The sequence below is a fragment of the Vulpes vulpes genome, chromosome 5 (genome assembly GCF_048418805.1).
Source record: "Vulpes vulpes isolate BD-2025 chromosome 5, VulVul3, whole genome shotgun sequence".
Taxonomy (NCBI): Eukaryota; Metazoa; Chordata; class Mammalia; order Carnivora; family Canidae; genus Vulpes; species Vulpes vulpes.
Window position 1 is genome coordinate 29,653,285 of NC_132784.1, and position 9,330 is coordinate 29,662,614.

Here is a 9,330-nt window from a genome sequence, read left to right on the forward strand (position 1 = left end):
AGACCTTACTACTGTAGTTCTTCAAAGGCTTCTTCTCTTCTTGCAGATGCTGTAGATATCTCCAGCCCAGATATCACCTGCCTAGATTGAAACGGATTCAATCTTTGTCAAGGTTTCATCGAAGAATACAGTGTAGGGTACCTATGACAACACTAGGGTGGTAAAAGAGATGTAACTCCAATAAGCTAGAATTCCCTTCAACCGTTAAGAATTTATAAGACATTTTATGTTGCAATTTGTCTTATATGGCAAAGATAATATGGAAGCGATACTCCTGGAAATAAAAGAACTGTATTCAATTTGTTCCTTTTTCTTTTTCTACTCCTAACTTCTCTCTCTCTCTTTTTTTTTTTTTTTTACTATGTTTAATTTGGTTTCAGGACTGGATTTAGGATAAAGAGCAGGTTGGTCATGGAGAATAACAATTCTTTTTTTTTTTTTTTAAATATGGAACGCTTCACGAATTTGCGTGTCATCCTTGCGCAGGGGCCATGCTAATCTTCTCTGTATCGTTCCAATTTTAGTATATGTGCTGCCTAAGCGAGCACGAGAATAACAATTCTTAAGAAAGCCATGTTAATACAATATAGTGATCAAAAATATTTCTTTTAAAAATAACATAAACAGACTATGATAATTGTAAAGGCTGGTGATGGATACCTGAGAGTTCAATATAACATGCCTCTACTTTGGTATAATTTGAACGTTTTCCCCAACAAAAAATTAAAATAAGCAAACATTAAACTATATTCTCAATCTCTTTTGCTGTGGTGCATCTTATTAGATATCCTCTAAATTACCCTTGACCTCATCCCCCAAATTGGATCTATGTCTAGAGACAGAGATAAAAGTATAATTGAAGTAAAATGTGCTATTATTTTACTGTATTTAATGATATGATTAGAAAAGTAGAGCGATATTACCAAAGTGTTGGTATCCCTGAATGTTGGGAACTGTCGGCTACTAAGGTGGGTTGGTGATCTGGTTTATATGTACAGAGGATGGGAGGAAAAACAGGGTGTGGACTGCACAAAAGTGCTACAAGGAAATAAAGTTTTAAAGACACCCTGGGTCCAGATGGTTTAAAAAAAATGAGAAAAAAAGGGAAAAAACAAACCCAGGAAGGGATGAACTAATGAAAAGTTGAACTCAGGCAATCTCTGCATATTATCACATGTCTGGAAAAAAGAAAAGAAGATGATCATGGGATTTCAGTGGGTTCAATCCCAATGACCCCACACACGTTGAATACTCAGATGCCTACCACAACAGCAGTTTGAAGCCTAAACTGATCCAGGCAGAAAATGACCCTGCCTTCAAGGATGAAGTTTTCTAAAAAAAGGTTTCTCTGCTCTCAGTTTGAGAATGGAAGCAGACAGAACAAGAAGAAAGGTGGTGACTTCAAGGGTTTGGCCTCAAGGAGAGAGCAGCAAATGAAAGAACTGAGCTAGCTTAGGCAAGAAGTGTTATTGTTTTCAGGCTGTCCTGAGCTGATGAAGTAACGCACTTCATCTACCTACAGTTTTTCCTAAAATTGCCAAGTAGATGGTAGCATCAGTTGTGGGATCAAACAGATTCTGAGTACTGCATTTTGGTGGATATAATGGGAAAGGTGTGCTCCAGTGGGGGAAAAGGATATCAGACCATAGAGAGAGATTTGAAGGAAAAATTGCAACCACCCCTATAAATCTTTAAGTGGTGAAGTTAAGTTTTTTGCTCACAATGCGGGACAGAGAAAATCCAGCTAAAGACACTTTCTGTTTGGGATCTGTAGTGGCATTCCATCAGCCATTTAGAACTTAATTGCAAAAACATAAATAAATTTTCCAAGCCCCTTATTCTCTTTATAAATAGCACTTTCTCACTTGTGTGCTATTCTTCACTTTCCTGAAAAGCAAATTAAGTCTTTCTAGTAGCTATTCACAAATACATAGCGGCTTTGTGGGTCCTCTTTATTTATTATTCTCATTTGTGATCCCGGGATTTATGTTGAGCGTATACTTATTAAACTAATGGAAGATGCAACTTTAGCTTGCATGTCTATTACTTAAGGAAACACAATTTAATTCAAAGTCGTCTTCACAAATCTAATGACCTTTAATTCAGGGGACAAATGCAGATTTAATCACCTAAATGAAAGAAAAAATGCTAGAAATTTACATAAACATGATAGACTATTATATAGTAATTATGATACATCAGAAACAATAAAAACAACAAAACCTTTAACACTGACCAGGTCTTAATCAAAGTGCTGTCTTCTGGGATATAGTTTTATACCATGGATGAAAAGACAAGACAGGGATCTTGGAAAGAAGCTCAGCCAATATGCAAATATTTAATAAATGATAGGAAGAAGACCTAAATAAAGTAGGACCATAGATTGCTAATGTCAGGATAATTTTTAATACTCCTCAGATATTTAGAAAGGAATCCTACATTGTGGTTAACCACTCTGTATTTGAGTAGAAGTCAAGGAAAAAGTAGACTACAGAAATAGCAACTTAGTATAACAATGGGACAAGGTCCTTACCATAAAAAGGATGTGATATATAATAAGTAAGTATTGTGAAATCTCATCAAAAGATATGTTTGGGGCACCTGAGTGGCTCAGTGGGTTGAGTGTCAGACTCTTGGTTTTGGCTCAGGGGGTGATCTCATGGGTCATGGGATAAGCCCTGCATCAGGCTCCACAGTCAGTACGGAGTATGGTTGAAGATTCTCTCTCTCTCTCTCTCTGCCCCTCTGCCCATTTATGCGTTCTCTCTCACTCTCTCTCTCTCTCAAATAAATAAATAAATCTTTAACAAAAAGGTATGTTTAAGTTGGATAAGAAATACTCTTGTATTTCACAGATAGACTGAAAAGAGGAAATTCAAAATTCTATTTCTAGAATCTTGGGATTATCCACAGATTCAAGAATTAACATCATCCTTTAATAATGATTTGGGAGAATTTTAGAGAAGTCTAAAACCATGGGCACACAACTAATTTTGATAAGTTGGTGGCTAGCAATATTCTGAAGACAGTGTCATAAAGAAACATAATCATCTAAGAGTTAGACACATAAAGTATCAATCCTGACTCTATTATTCACAAATTCTAATTCTACATCTGAGTCTCTTCATTTGGAAAATATAGCACTTGACCTCCAACTTCAATAGTTGTACAGATGACAAGATAATGTATGTGAAAGCAGTTTAAGAATCAGAGCTTTGCAGATATATTTGCTCCTGTTATTAACACTGACAACAATATTAGAAACAAATCATTCCTATGTTTCAGTGATACATATGCGACTCTCTCAACCACAAATATGAGAACTTCTACTCCTTCCATTATACTCTGAAAGGGAATCTATATCCAAGAATTAAAGAAGGGCCTGAGGTTAACCATTTACTTTTATTTGTTTTTAAAGGCTTGTTTTTTACAAGAGTATATATTCATACAATAAAATTCACATAGTGTATTGCTCAAAGAATTTTGGTAAATGAATACACCTGTGTAACCACCTCCCAGATCAGATATAGAACATTCCCTATATCCTACAATGTTCTCTCGTGTCCGATTCCAGTTAACTTTCCTAAAGCTAACTAATATTCTCACTTTCATCACTATAGACTCATTTTAGGTGGTTTTGGAAGGTCCCATAAGTAAAATCAAACAATATGTACTGTTTGTGCCTGGCTTCTTTGGCTCACTGTCATTTCTGGGAGACTCATCAATGTGGTTACATGAAACATTATTCATTATTTTTATTGCTCTATACTACTCCACTTCAGCAAAATATCGGAACAAAAGCACTTCTGGAATGGCAGAGTAAGAACCTCTGATCCTCTTCTATAAAAGCATTGAGAACACTCATTAAAAATGTCAAAATTAATTTTTTCAGACCTCTAGAAATAAACTCAAGACTTGCAGCAATCAAAAGAACATTTATTTAAAAGAAAAAAAAAACCTACTGAATTTTGGTAAAACCTGTGAGCTTTGTGGCATTTTGACTTGCCCTATCTGGTTATCCTCTCCTCAGATTGATGGTAGCCCTGAAAATCAGCAGCCTAACACCATAGTAGCTATGAAAACCACCCTAGTAGACACTGAAGGGGAGAGAATGAGTTTGGAAATCCCCCCAAGTCTCCAACCGATTGTCACTGTTTGACCTATCTGGCAACTCCCTGGAAGAACCCCATTCATAAGACTTGCCTTTATTTTACCTGAACCAGAGTTTGTTTAGTGAAGAGAGCTCTACCCCCAAGGCATTGTCAAAAGCATTCAATGACAATTGTTTAACATCACAGTCACCTAAAACAGAAATACCACGAAAGAAAGAAAGAAAGAAAGAAAGAAAGAAAGAAAGAAAGAAAGAAAGAAAGACAAAAACAAGAGGCTTGACAAAAAGAAAAAGAAATACCACTTGACAAAAATAAGAGGCTTGACCAAAAAAAAAAAAAAAGGAAATCTGGAAATGAGATGTGCATAGTGGGCTTTGAAAAGCTCCAAAATATTTCTGAGACTCTAGAAGTCCACATGCTTGTGCAGGGTTGTGGAATGCCTCACAAAAACCATTTTCTCTCCTCTGACACAATCTGAAGCCCTGTGCAAACAGGAAGTGAAGGTTAAGGCAGACTTATAAAATGCCAGAGCATTGAAGGCATACCCCAAAACAAACACACAAAGAATTTCTTGGCAAAATCTTGGACACCTATAGTTCTTTTATAAAAATCATCCTGCAATTGTAAGCTGACCACTAAACTCACCAAGCAGAGACTTCAATGGCAACATATAACAAAAAATACAAATTTTAGAGAATTAGTTCAGGAAAGTCACCAATTAACAAGTAGCAACAACAAATAGCACCTACAATAAATCATGTGGTATGAAGGTACCACATTATATTGCATAAAATTCTAGTTTTCAACAGCAAAAAATAATTTTCAGATTTTCTAAGACACAGGAAGTTATGGCCCATATATAGGAGTAAATAGCAGTAAATAAATACTATCCCTAGGACTCTTAGATGTTAAAATTACTAAACGAAGAATTAAAATCAGCTACTATAAACATGTTTAAAGAACTAAAGGAAATCATAGCTAAGGAATTACAGAGAGATGACATCAAATAAAGAATATCAACAACAGCAAAATATATACATATATATCCCAAATATAAATATATAAATTTGGAATTGAAAAGTACAGTAACAAAAATTAAAAATTCACTAGAGAGACTCAAGATTATTTTTGAACTGGCAAAAGTAGAATTGGCAAACATGAAGATAGGTCAATAGAGACTATCCAATCTGAGAGAAACAAATTATTTTAGTGAAAAAAATAAAATGAACAGAGCCTCATTGATCCACAAAACACTGTGAAAGTACTAATATATGTATGATGAGAGTCTCAGATGGAAAGCAAGAGAAAGAAACAGAAAGAATATTTGAAGAAACAATGGACAGACGTTTCCCAAATTTGATGAAAAATATTAATCTATAGATTCAGGAAACTCAACAAACCTAAAGTATGATGAACATAAAGAGATCTACTCTTTTTTTATTTTTATTTTTATTTTTTTTTATTTTATTTTTTTTTTTAATTTTTATTTATGATAGGCACACAGTGAGAGAGAGAGAGAGGCAGAGACATAGGCAGAGGGAGAAGCAGGCTCCATGCACCGGGAGCCTGATGTGGGATTCGATCCCGAGTGTCCAGGATCGCGCCCTGGGCCAAAGGCAGGCGCCAAACCGCTGCGCCACCCAGGGATCCCTCTTTTTTTATTTTTAAAGAATTTATTTATTATTTACTTATTTATTTGAGAGAGAGCATTAATGGGGTCCAAGTGGGGGGGAATAGCAGAGGGAGAGGGACAAGCAGACTCTGCACTGAGCATGGAGCCCAACCTAGGGCTCAGTCCTACAACGAAAATCAAGAGTCAGTGACTTAACCAACTAAGCCACCCAGGCACCCTGAGATCCATTCTTTTATATAGACAAATGATAGTCACACTGTCAAATGGCAAAGAGTAAAACTGTATTTTTGTTTGCAACACTTTTCACCTTTTTTTTTAAATTTTTTTTATTTATTTATGATAGTCACAGAGAGAGAGAGAGAGGCAGAGACACAGGCAGAGGGAGAAGCAGGCTCCACGCACCGGGAGCCCGACGTGGGATTCGATCCCGGGTCTCCAGGATCGCACCCTGGGCCAAAGGCAGGCGCCAAACCGCTGCGCCACCCAGGGATCCCCCTTTCACCTTTTATATGACTTAAAATATACGTACATAAATGATAAAACTTTGGGGCAGCCTGGGGGTCTCAGTGGTTTAGCGCAGCCTTCAGCCCAAGGCCTGATCCTGGAGACCCAGGATCGAGTCCCGCATCAGGCTCCCTGCATGGAGCTGCTTCTCCCTCTGCCTGTATATCTGCCTCTCTCTGTCTCTCATGAATAAATAAATAAAATATTTTTAAAAATTATAAAACTTTGTTAATGGGCTTTAATATACAAAAACATAATTTGTATGACAGTAATGGCACCAAAAATGAAAAGCAGAAAGGGAACTAACTAAATAATTTTGTACATTTTTGTACAATAAAGGAACCAATAATTTTATATATTATTGTAATTGATTTTTTTAAGTTAGAATGCTAAATGTAATTTCCATCGAAAACAGTAAGAAAATTAATTCCAATGATATAATAGAAGAAACAAGGGAGTTCAAAAAGTATGCTAGAAAAGATCTAATATAAAAGAAGGCAGTGACTGAGAAAGAAAAAGACATAAGACAGAACACAAATAACAAAATGATAAATGTAAATCCTACCTTATCAGTAATTACATTAAATGTGAATGGATTAAGCACTTGAATCAAAAGGAGAGATTGGCAGGATGTATTTTAAAAAAAATGACCCAACTATATGCTGGCTATAAAAGATACACATTTGATTCAAGAAACAAAGAAGTTGAAAGTAAAAGAATAGGGGAAAAGTCTCTTTGGTTACTGTAATCAGAGACCTAGTAACTAACCAAAAAGACCTAGTAACCAAAAGGACCTAGTAGCCAAAAGTAACCTTGGACGGCCATACTAGTATCAAACAAAATAGATTCTAAGACAAAACAGGTAACTAGAGTCAAAAAAGGCATTTTAAAATAAAAAGTGAGTCAATTCATCAGGATGACAATCAATTATAAATACATATGCACCTAATTGTGGAGCTCCAAAGTGTGCAAAGTAAAAGCTTATAGAATTGAAGAAATGGACAATTAAAAAATATTAGTTCAAGACTTCATATCCCATTTTTAATAATGGATAAAAAGAAAGAAGACCAAGAAGAAAATAGCCAACTAGACCTAATAACATCTATAGAACACTACCCAACAACAACAGAATTCATATTCTTAGGTGCACATCGAATAATTCTCCAGCATAGGCCATAACAATGTCAGGACATAAACAAGCTGCAATCAATGTAAAATATTGAAATCATACCATATATGTTCTCCAACATTAATGGATTGATATTAAAAATCAGTAACAGGGGTACCTGGGTTAAGTGGACAATTCTTGATTTCAGCTTAGGTCATGATCTCAGTGTCCTTGGATCTAGCCCCACGCCAGGCTCTTTGCTCAGCGGGGAGTGTGCTCTAGGATTCTCTCTCTCCACCTTTGCCCCTCCTTCTGCTCTTTCTAAAATAAATAAATAAATAAATATTTTTAAAAAGCAATAACACAAGGTAACATGTGTGTCAGATACTTCAATAAATAAATAAATAAATAAATAAATGCCAAAAAAATCAATAACAGAAAAAATAATTTGAGAAATTTACAAATATATGGAAATTAAAACACTTCTGGACATCAAAGAGTCAAAAAGGGAAAATTAGAATATATTTATAATAATTTATATATTTTAAGACTGTATTATTAGGTATGTTTAAATTTAAGTTTATATTCCTATTGATTCTTTTATTATTATCAAACACAAACACTGTGTTTTTCTATAGTAATGCCTTTTGCCTTAGAGTTTATGTTGTCTGACATCAGTATAGCTACACCATTTTCCTTTGGTCATGATTTCATTTTATAGTTTTCATACTGTTACTTTCAGCCTTAAATAGTCCTTATATTTAAGGTTTGTCTACTTTGCCCATCTTTGTCACTTAACTGGAGTATTAATCCAACTACTTAAGTATAATTATTGGTTTATTTGTATTGAAATGTATCTTCTTACTGTATATTTTATACTATACCATATTCTTTTATATTAATCAAGTTTTTATTATTCCATTTGCCTTATTGGATTGTAGTGATATATTTATTATTTTATTGATTACCCTAAAATAAGAGATTCCAAGATTCATTCATTCATTGAAATCTACTTTAAGTTTGTACATTTACAATTTCTTAGATAATATCTTTGTGTTGTTATGTATGTTAATCCTATAGCTATTTAAAACCCCATAGTGCTTTACTTACTATTATTTGTATTTAGATTTACTCATTTACCCTTCCCTGTGTTAATATTTTTCCTACAGTTCCATGTTGAAACATGAAAAAAAAATCCCTTTTGTCTTCTGTAGTGTAGGTATATTAGAAACAAATTTTCTCTGCTTTTGTTTTTCTGAAAATTTATTTATTTCACATTCCTTTCTGAGGAATCTATTTGTAATGTATAGAATTCTTGGTTAGCAGTAGCGGTCTTTAATAATTTTAAAGTCATTCCATTGTCTTCTAGATTCCATAGTTTTTATTTAAAAGTCATCTGAAGTCTTTGGTCAATATTTTCTTTTTATCTTTTTTTTTTTTTTTCCCAGATGTTTGACTATGATACCCGGGGTGTAGCTTCCTTGTGTTTATCCTGCATGTGGTTTGTGGAGATTTTTGAATTCATGACTTGCTGGCTTTCATCCATTTTGTAAAATTTGTTGCCAATAGATTTGAAATGTTGCTCTTGTTCACTTCATGCTTTCATATTCTTCTAGGACTCCAATTATTGGTATGTCAGACTTTTAAATGCTGTTCCACCTAACCCTTATTTTCTCTTCTGTATTTTTCATCTCTTGTAATCTTTATACTTGAATATTTTCTACTTCTCTCTTAGTTCACTATTCTTCTCTCTGATGTGCCTAATCTATTATTAATTCATCTTATAATTTATTTTAGTTCTTGTAACATTTCCTTCTAGCATTTCTGCTTGGTCCTGTTTCTTACACACTTGGTGATTTTTAAATTGGATGCTAAATGTCATGTGTGAAAATTTGCAAAGACTCAACATTAAGTTATCCTTTTCCCAGAAAGGATTTAATATGCTCTGGTCATATAACATATGGACTCATCAC

The 9,330-nt window shown here is 34.4% G+C and overlaps 1 non-coding gene across 1 annotated transcript; it reads right to left on the reverse strand.

Annotated features, from left to right (window-relative positions):
* Positions 1-441: 441 nt before the first annotated feature.
* Positions 442-548, reverse strand: LOC112926901 (U6 spliceosomal RNA). Its single transcript, XR_003236427.2, has one exon. It is a non-coding gene; the product is annotated as a U6 spliceosomal RNA (small nuclear RNA).
* Between the last annotated feature and the right edge of the window lie 8,782 nt (positions 549-9,330).